The 7,622-nt window shown below is 44.1% G+C and overlaps 1 long non-coding RNA gene across 1 annotated transcript; it reads right to left on the bottom strand.

The window, feature by feature from the left end:
- Positions 1-776: 776 nt before the first annotated feature.
- Positions 777-4,505, bottom strand: LOC133239823 (uncharacterized). Its single transcript, XR_009733991.1, has 2 exons — positions 4,453-4,505; positions 777-1,150 (listed from the first exon to the last, which is right to left on the bottom strand). It is a non-coding gene; the product is annotated as an uncharacterized LOC133239823 (long non-coding RNA).
- Between the last annotated feature and the right edge of the window lie 3,117 nt (positions 4,506-7,622).

Raw genomic sequence — 7,622 nt, forward strand, 5'->3', positions numbered from 1 at the left:
CTTCCCAGTGAAGGCCATGTGTGAGCTGAGACTATAAAAAGCGAGTACAAATCAGGCAGGGAAAGTCGGAGGACAAGTAGCATAAGTGTGTTTCAGTGTGAGGAGAACACAATACGCCAGAAAGACAACTGCCACTGTGTCAGGGGTTAGTATGCGAACCAGGCTGAGATAAGATGAAACTCGAGAAAGTATGGCCAACAGGTGAAGGATCTGAGACACTAGAGAATTTGTCCTTCATCCTTTTAACAGAGAAACACTGAAAATTTTACATGGAGGTGTGATGAGGGATGGGAACATGAAGAGACTGGAAACTCAGAGGCCACTGAGATTATCAGCAGCGACCACAGCTGCTTCAGAAAGCAGTTTGCTGTCTCTTGTGACGTTAAGCACGTGTTGACCACGTGGAAACCCATATGCCAATGGAAACACAGATATCCTTCCACAAAGGGACACAAAACCTCGGTGACTTTTCATACTATAACACGCACACACACACACTCAAAGCTCTTTCCCTCAGTCCATACATTTGTAGACAGAGATTAACAGGTTGGCTTTCCTGGGGCTCAGTGCTAAAGACTCTGCCTGCCAATGCAGGAGACACAGGAGATGTGGGCTTGATCCCTGGGTCAGAAAGATCTCCTGAAAAAGGAAAGGACAACCCACTCCAGTATCCTTGCCAGGAAAATCGCACGGACTGAGGAGCCTGGGACTCAGTCCATGGGGTCACAGAAGAGTCGGACATGATTTAGCAACTAAACCCCACCGCCACCAACAAATGAGGTTGTGGAGAACATCCATTTCAACAGTCACAGGAGCAGAGACTGAGACCTAGGAAAGGCAAGGCCTGTCCAGAGTTAATCAGCTAAGGGGTGGTGTGACCAGACTTCCAACTGAAATCTTCCCATCCAGTTCATGACCTCATGCACTCAGAAAGACCCCACAGGACCCGAGTGAGCAGTGGCTCTTTTTAAACAGGACTCAGTGGTGGGGCTCCTGCTGCTGAGGATGCTCCAATGCTGAAACTAGACTCTGCAACAGTGTTTCTTCCGACTCTTGCATTCTCCAGGCAGGATGACACACCCACGGGTGTTCTGATACTTGCAGGCACCACCCATTTTCTCACATTCAAGGTTTTTCTTTTTTCCTTTCCCTATAAAGGAAGGAGAGGTGAAAAAAAAACAAATAAATAAGGCATATGTAACTAAAGCTACCAGAATTCATCTTGTATAGCAAGGAACTCCAAATTAGAGTCCACAGGGACACAACTGGTACTCTCCTTGGTTTGGTGTGACCTACAAGCTTAGAATGTTTTTCCACATTTTTTTTAAATTATAGTAAGAACTAAGTAGGGGCCATAAATTGTCCTATAGGAAGGTGATCGTGCTCATTCATTTAAACAGGGTCTATGGGGCTTCCCCTGGGCTTCCCTGACGGCTCAGTAGTAAAGAATCCGCCTACCAATGCAGGAGACATAGGAGATGAAGGTTCGATCCCTGGGTCAGAAAGATCTCCTGGAGAAGGGAAGGGCAACACACTCCAGTATCCTTGCCTAGAGAATCCCATGGACAGAGGAGCCTGGTGAGCGACAGTCCATGGGGTTGCAAAGAGTGGACCACAACTGAGGGACTACACAACTGGACCTACTTGGTTAATGAATTCTCAGACGAACTGACGTTTGCCTTCAGGGCTGGGGCCCTTAATTGCCAGCACGAGAGTCCTAAGAGCGCTTTGCTCGGACACAGGACCAGCAGCACCCACGGTGGTGGCTGCTCCTCGGGGGTCGGGGAGTCTCATTAGAGCACCCGGGCCCTCCCAGGTTGGCGAAATTTAAGCAAGAATTAACTTTGGCTCTTTTAAGATGCTAAGATCTGGAGGTGCTGTCACCACAGCACAGCCTGGAGCATGCTGTCACCTGAGGAGGGCTGCAGGGAAAATGCAGGACCCCCAGTTTAGCTTGGATTGCTGGTGAGCAACACATAACCTTGTAGGATAAGTATGTCCCGAGTGATGCACAGATCACACTTGAGCTAAAGTATTTGTTGATTTTATGTAATTCAGTAAGTACATTAGTTTTCTGGGATTGTTGAATAGTTAATAAAAACAAGGTCTTTGGAGTCAAACCCTCTTGGGCTTGAATTAAAGTGCTCCCTACACTCAATCTGCACTCCTTTAAACAAATTACTTCATTTCTTAATCCCATCTTGTAAAATGGCCTACCCCATAAATATTGCTATGAGGAATATATTTGGGATAAGACATTAAAAGTTTCGTTGTTTTGGTTAAAAAGGAAGTGGTCAACATTATTTACTATTATTATTAGTGTTACTGTTAGTCACGTGGAAATGATTTGTAAGCCGTAAAGTCACCTGTAAATGTTTTCTATCACCATTACAATTTATGGGTTACCACCAACTAGTTAAGGGCAATCTTGGGAGGCTATTTTTCACTTCTTTAAGCTTCTCTTTCATTATTTGTAAAATGGAGCATGTCGCATATGCTATGCTTCTCTCAGATTTGATATTATTCCTTTTAGCACATCACTGGATGGGATGAATCAACTTGACCTTCCCTACTCTAGGCTCCAAGGTCATCCTCCATATCACCCGACCAGTTGCATCTGCCACTTAACCCGATGTTGTCTGGATAAGACACACAAGTAAGAGGAAGGGAAGGTACAGTAGCTTCATGATGGGAAAGGAGTTTTCAGAATTCCAGGTAGAACCAGTGTCTGGTGGCACACCTGAATCGGGGCAGGCGATCTGGGAGAGAGTTTGAAAACTTCAGCTGGAAAGAAAGTGCTTTTATCCTTCCAGAGATGTTCAGCTGGGCCTGGGCCCAATTTGAGGATGTTTCATTGATGGACACATGGTCCAAGTGTTTGCCGTTGTAAAGGAAGAGGTTTGCAAGAAGTCAGGCTTTCCACATTGATTCTCACTTCTGCTTATGGCTCTGAGGTTTGGTGCACTTTTGGGGGAAAAATCATTAAACATTGAATTCTGTTAGAAAATTATTCATTTCTTTTTTTCACCTTTCTTTCATGTCTCTGCATCTGTCCACTTCTCCTTTCAGAATAAACAACCTCATCCATGGGGTCGCAAAGAGTTGGGCACGACTGATTGACTGAACAACAACAAGCCAACATACATACACCTTTTACAATCGAAAAATGAGAAGGAATTTTGGAAATTAAAATGGTCTTTTTTCACTCTCAACATTTTTTTTTTTTTGCTACCTTCACAGAGAGAATTGATCCATCCTAAGCAAGCTCTTGCATAGACCACAATCAGGTGAGGCTTTATGGGCTACAGTATTTCTTAATAGAGGTAATTCATCAATGTATTCTTGAGTGAAAAGCACCAAAGGATACCAGATAAGGGGCTTCTTAGGTGGCCCTAGTGACAAACAGCCCCACCTGCCAATGCAGCAGATGCAGTTTTGTTCCCTGGGTTGGGAAGGTCCCCTGGAGAAGGGAATGGCAACCCACTCCAGTATCCTGGCCTGGAGAATCCCATGGACAGAGGAGCCTGGTGGGCAACAGTCCATGGGGTCACAGAGTTGGACGCAACTGAAGTGACTTAGCACACATGCATACCATGTAAATCATTGATATTTTTCTCCATGTCTTTCTTCTCTCCACTTGGTTTTGCTTTACAGTGTTCATATCTCTCTTTTTCTTTATATGTAAGTCTCCAAAATAACAAGTCCTGTTTTATTATTTCACAGTCTCAGCACCTAGAACAGTGCCTGGCATAGAGCAGGTAGTCAAACATTTTTTTCTACGAATACGTACTAGTATGGAAGACTCAACATATAGGTGAATGAATAAATGGATGAATGGAGGGAATGAGGGAGGGAAGGAGAAAAGAAAGGAAGGCTTGGGCATAATCCTTAGGGTTTTGAGGGTCTGAAGAGAGCCCATTAAGTTGCTTTACCCCAAAGTGTTCCCGAGCACAAACACCCACTCACCCACTCCCAACATAACAGGTCAAAGCAGGTCATAATACATCATGGTCTCTAGCCTTCCCTCACTACCTCTCTTCCATCTTACCTGAACTATATGTTCTGACGTTTTTCTCTCTCTCCTGAGGCAACTTAGCAATAAAATGTTTTCACTTTTAATCTTTTGATCAGCATTTGAATCTTTCACTAAGTGGAGATCTATTTTAGTTTAGTGACATCAACCTAAAAATAGAGTAAGTGTTTGTAGGAAGCTGTTTAAATAAGTCTTACTTAATTCTACAGAATAGCTGTGAGGGTTTTACTTCCTTGGCCCCAGCAACAGTACTTTTAGAATAATAGAAAAGAAAGTATAGACTACAGGCAATTGGCCACATTTCTCTCTTGTACTTTTATACTGAAAGTGATCCATTACACTGACTCCCTAAATGTTATGCATCTATTCCCACCCCTTCTTCAACCACAGATGTCTCTCTCTCTCTCCTGGAAACCTACCTTGCAGTTGGCTCCTCTGCCCTTCTCAGGTGGACTGCGGCAGAGACACCTGGCTACACGATTATCAGCCAGGTCAACAAAGGGCGGAGGAAGGGGTGAGTGAGGTCACACAGGATGCCTCCTGATCCCTGTTGGCAGGAGTCATCCTGGTGAAGCGGTGGGGGACCAGCCAGACTCGATGGCATTGTTGTCACCGAAATCTTGGTTTTCTCTGCCCACTGGAGCCAAATAAAATTTGCAGAGACAGAGTTTGGGGCAAACAGAAAGATGGCTTTAACCCTTAAGCCTACAGAAGGGAGAACACAATAGGTTCCTGCCTCAAGGAGCCTGTCTCCCCTCCATCGGGAATCCAGGGGATCATACAGTCGGGCCTCACAGTCAAGGGTTGGAGATACGGGACAAAAGGTGTAGGGGTCCTGAATTCTCTCTTTTTGCACTGTTTGGAATCAGTCACTAGGCCAGTGTCAGGTAGCTAGGTATTTGGGTGTGGCAGTTGGTCCCTGTGGTTGGGTCAATTGTCCTTTGGGGATTTCCTGGTGACTTTCTTCCTGTAATTCAAAAGGGGGAAAGCAAACCACTAGGGGTGGCTTCCAAAGAGAGTGCACCATAAAGTTAAGCATCAACATGAGGTTAAAATAGGGCAAAGAGAGGTACCAAACTACAAGGGGAGGTTTATGATGCACTAAAGTTAAATTCAGGACATGGCTAGAATAAGTTAAAGAATCATAGATGCACAGTGAGGCTCCTGCAGAGTTAGAGGGCAACAGGTACAGATGTAGTTTGCATAATACGTTAGTCTTCTGAAAAGAAGAAACTTAGTTATCAATACAGACTGTTGATTGCTAGCAAAGTAATGCTCAAAATCCTTCAAGCTAGGCTTCAACAGTACATGAACTGAGAGCTTCCATATGTACAAGCTAGATTTAGAAAAGGCAGAGGAACCAGAGATCAAATTGCTTGCATCTGTTGGACCATAGCAAAAGCAAGACATTTCCAGAAAACATCTACTTCTGCTTCATCAACTATGCTCAAGCCTTTGACTGTGTGGATCACAATAAACTGTGGAAAATTCTGAAGGAGATGGACCACCTGACCTGCCTCCTGCAAAACCTGTATGCAGCTCAAGAAGCAACAGTTAGAACCAAACATGGAAAAACAGGTTGGTTCCAACTGGGAAAGTAGTAAATCAAGGCTGTATATTGTCACCCTGCTTATTTAACTTCTGTGCAGAGTTCATCATGTGAAATGCCAGATTGGATGAAACACAAGCTGGATCAGGATTGCTGGGAGAAATATCAATAACCTCAGATTGCAGATGATACCACCCTTATGGCAGAAAGTGAAGAGGAACTAAAAAGCCTCTTGATGAAGGTGAAACCGGAGAGTGGAAAAAGCTGACTTAAAACTTGACATTCAAAAAACTAAGATCATGGCATCTGATACCATCATTTCATGGCAAATAGATGGGGAAACAGTGGAAGCAATAGATGACTTTATTTTTTAGGCTACAAAATCACTGCAGATGGTGATTGCAGCCATGAAAATAAAAGACGCTTGCTCCTTGTAAGAAAAGCTATGACCAACCTAGACAGCTTATTAAAAAGCAGAGACATTACTTTGCCAACAAAGGTCCATCTAGTCAAAGCTATGGTTTTTCCTGTAGTCATGTATGGATGTGAGAGTTGGACTATAAAGAAAGCTGAGCACTGAAGGATTGATGCCATTGAACTGTGGTGTTGGAGAAGACTCTTGAGAGTCCCTTAGACTGCAAGGAGATCCAACCAGTCCATCCTAAAGGAAATCAGTCCTGAATATTCATTGGAAGGACTGATGCTGAAGCTGAAACTCCAATACTTCGGCCACCTGTTGGGAAGAAGTAACTCATTTGAAAAGACCCTGATGCTGGGAAAGATTGAAGGTGGGAGAAGGGGATGACAGAGGATGAGATGGTTGGATGGCATCACTGACTTGATGGACATGAGTCTGAGTAACCTCCGGGAGTTATTGATGAACAGGGAGGCCTGGCGTGCTACAGTCCTTGAGGTCGCAAAGAGTTGGATATAACTGGGCAACTGAACTGAACTTTAGCATATGAGATCTTAGTTCCCTGACCAGGGATTGAACCCATGCCCCTTGCATTGGCAGCTGGAGTTTTAACCACTGGACCACCAGGGAAGTCCCTGCTTTTAGTTTTTGTAGCTGCACTAGACGGGGGCAAGAGGTGGAGATGGTTTGGGTCTCACCCCTGAGTAAGCAAGAGAAATGAGACCCAGGACCCAGGTGGAAAGACTGCCTTGGACCAGAGCATGAGCCCATTTGGTTCATGAGTCACATGGGAAAGCCATCATCTTCCCGGTGCTGAAATGACAGGAGCATTCCTCCCATGCAGGAGTCCAACATGACACCCAGAAATGTTATGGCAATAAAACATCAACAGATACAAGAATGCAACTTAAAATTAAGTAGAAATTAAAAACTGAAATCCCAACAAAGAATATGATAAAAATTTAATATAAACAGTACCACCAAACCACACTTAATGGCAGATAAATGTTCCATGATAATAAAACAAACTAAAAATAAAGGATAAAAGGGATACAAGATATATGAGGTGTAAGACTGAGTCCCAAATACAACCTTTGAGATGAAAAAGGTTTGGCAGATGCACCATGGGCATTTCTGTGAAAAAAGAAATATAAAGTTGAGTAAAATGTTGACAGCTGTTATCATTTTTTTCCTCCATTAAACACACACAGGTTTGTCTCTTTTGAGCTGCTAAATTTAGGCTCAAGGCATGATTTTAAGCTACTGCTGTATTGATTTCCTGTTGCCGCTGTAGCAAATTGCCACAAGCTACGTGGCTTAAAGGAACACATACTTGTTATTGTGGTTCTGAGGATCCAAAGTCCCAAATGGGTCTCTTTGGCTTCAAATCACGGTGTTAGCAAGATGCCGTTCCTTCTGGAGGCTTCCTTCCTTCTCACGCTTAGAAGCTGCCTGCCCTCCTTGGCTTATGGCCTCTCCACATCAGTGTGAGCTGATGAGAGGCCGGTTTAGCCTCTCAGCGTGCATCTCTGACACTGGTCTGCGTCCCCCCTCCACGTCTAAGGCTCCTTGTAATGAGATGGCATTGTGCACAGCCAGATACTCCACGTCATTTCCCTATCTTA

This window comes from Bos javanicus, chromosome 27 (genome assembly GCF_032452875.1).
Source record: "Bos javanicus breed banteng chromosome 27, ARS-OSU_banteng_1.0, whole genome shotgun sequence".
In the NCBI taxonomy this organism is placed as follows: Eukaryota; Metazoa; Chordata; class Mammalia; order Artiodactyla; family Bovidae; genus Bos; species Bos javanicus.